This window comes from Impatiens glandulifera, chromosome 1 (genome assembly GCF_907164915.1).
Source record: "Impatiens glandulifera chromosome 1, dImpGla2.1, whole genome shotgun sequence".
In the NCBI taxonomy this organism is placed as follows: domain Eukaryota; kingdom Viridiplantae; phylum Streptophyta; class Magnoliopsida; order Ericales; family Balsaminaceae; genus Impatiens; species Impatiens glandulifera.
The window spans coordinates 134,711,826-134,714,792 of record NC_061862.1 but is presented as its reverse complement, the minus strand read 5'-3'; positions in this window follow the sequence as shown (position 1 = coordinate 134,714,792).

The following is a 2,967-nucleotide window of genomic DNA, read 5'->3' as shown; positions in this document are numbered from 1 at the left end:
AAGGAATATCACTTTTTTTAAAACAAAATTTATTTGTATAAACGGGTTTAATTAAAACAAGAAGGAGTACTTATGCATTATTCTTATTTTCTAAAATGAATTAAGATTTTTTTTATTCATAATTTGTGAATTTGTATTTCGATCCAAATTAATAATATAAAATAATTCAAAATATAGAAATTAGTAAGCTATATATCTATTAAAAACACAGTTCAAAATCCAATAAATTATATTAAAAAAAGTTCATGATCCAATACAAATAAAAAACAATAAAAGATATATAATTATGGATATATCCCTTTTGTTGTTTTATATTTGTATTGTCTCATCAACGTTTTTAATATAATTTAATGGATTTTTAATGGATTTTGAATTGTGATTTTAATAGATATATAGTCTTACTAACTTTTATGTTTTGAATTGTCTAGTATTTTAAACTTGGATCTAAATACAAATTCATAAATTATAAATACAAAAATCTTAATTCATTTAAAAAAATATGAACAATGCATAAGGAGTCAACAATAATTATTGGTTTTAATTAAACCCGTTCATACAAATAAATTTTGTTTTTAAAAAATAATATTCCTTTTATAAGTTTATTTAATTATAATATTATTTATATATAAAGAAATGGAAAGAGAATATTGTTTTTTATTTTATTTTATTTTTTAAGTTACTTAAATATTTTTTAAAAATGATTTAGGAAATTGGGTTACATAATATGTGGTGATATATATTTGTACATTGTTTTCATCATATTTGAGAAATTTGTGAAGAATTGAATTTTGGGTTGTTTAATAATTAGATTTATTTTTGGTTTGGAATTAATTACAAAATCTCAAATTATCTCAATTTTTTCAATAAATAAAGAAGGAATCAACTTTACTTTTAATTTCAAGTTACAGAAATAAAATAAAATTCGGGCAATATTTGTAAAAAAAAATCTTGAATTTAGTTAATTAATTAAGATGGATTTGAATTTTGAAAATATTATGTTATAAGATTAAGTAATTGAATCTAATTCTAAATATGTGTTGAATTTTCAATGTAAAGTAAAAAATCTTTATAATATATTATATCATTCCTATAATTTTATTCTTTCAAATTCTTAATTATTTACAATTTTAGCTATTTTATGACTTTTAAGGAATGACAAAAATAGTAAACAAATTATTATTGTCATTAATTAAATTAATTATTTTATTTATAAAATTATAATCTAAGTGAAATAATCAAGTATATAAAATCAAGTGTGTAAAGGATAATTTAATTTCAAAATGTGTGGCCTAAGTTTGATTCGTTTATTTTAATTTATTTAATGTAGTACAAGATAATTCTTACTAAGGTTAAGGTTAATGTTACGGTGACTTAATGCTTATAAAAATTGATAAATAATCTAAATTAATGTATTTTTTAACAAAAAAATTATTTAAATAGTAGTTTGAATAAATAATGATAAAATTAGATGAAAAAAATACTAAATAATTATTAAAAATAAAAATAAAAAAGGAAGAGAAGAGACAAAATCATTACCAAGACTCATATATCTATTTTGAGGTGTTTGACGAATAATCCGCATGAAAAATAACTTTAATTAAGAGAATAAATCACCTTCAAACATGAACTCGGTTAGAGCTTTTTCAAGTAAAATGATGCTTCAAAATCTTTTTATTCTTTGAAGTAATATGAGAATCGATCGACAAAAGATGAAGAGGATGAAGAACCCGATATTATGAGGCGATCTAGGGTATAATTTTTGGGCTCTTACTATGACTAAAAATGCGCTTTATATTCTAAATTTTACGCGTATACACGTATTAACTTTTGAAACTAAATGTATTCCAGTGCCATTTTGAATATATTTGTTTGTTGATTTTTTTAATAGACATGTAGGTGTTTGACGAATAATTCGTGTGAGAAATAACTTTAATTAAGAGTATGTTACCTTAGAACATGACTAGACAAGAAGTGCACAAGTACCTTATGCATGAGAGCTAATTCAGCACGATACCCAATAAAATGATACTTCAAAATCTTTTTGATTCCTCGGAGTAAAATAAGAATTGATCGACAAAAGATAAAGAGGATGAAGAACCCGATATATGGAGGCGGTATAGGGTTTAATTTGGGGGCTCTTGTTATGACTCAAATCGCGCTTTACATTCCGAATGTGACCTATTTATATGACTCTCGTTTTACGCGTATACACATATTAACAATATATAAATAATATGCGTGTTTAAATATGCCCTTAACAAATAAACATACAAATACATTGATTTTCCAACTAATTTTTTAGACAAAATTATTTACAAACTTTACCACCTTACAAAGATGAAAATTTCTCAAGTTCACCTCAGGGTAATTTTGAAACTAAATGTGTCATTTTGAATATATTTACTTGTTGATTTTTTTAATAGACACATATGAGAATAATGATCATTCCATTAATTTGTATAGGACACTCTTATAATCATATCCATAGACAAAGATTTTGTTTGTTCGTGAAAATCTATTTTATGAGTAATTTAAATCACAATTTTATTGTTTCATCGTAATGAAATTTTGAGACTTAATTTATCAAAATGGATTTATCTATGTTTTTTTGCAATTTTTGTCTATATTAAGGATGATTCTATTTTGATTCAATATTCAGTTAGCAATCTTCTCAACTTCATTTTTTTTCTTTTATTTCTTGTTTTTCCTTCATATTTGTAATTGAGTTTAAAAGAATTTTAGGGTAGACTTAAAAAATAATGGAAAAAAATTAAATAAATATTCTATCATAAATTATATTGAAAAAATTAGAAAATTTGAGAACAATTTGACTTTATTTTATTAAAAAAGAACCATTTTTTTTAGTGGGCTTGAGTTCACTACAGTCTAACATATTTTCGTCTCTATTTGTAATGTTTAAAGTTTGAACGTATTTTACATATTTTAATAAAATGTTAATATTTTTTA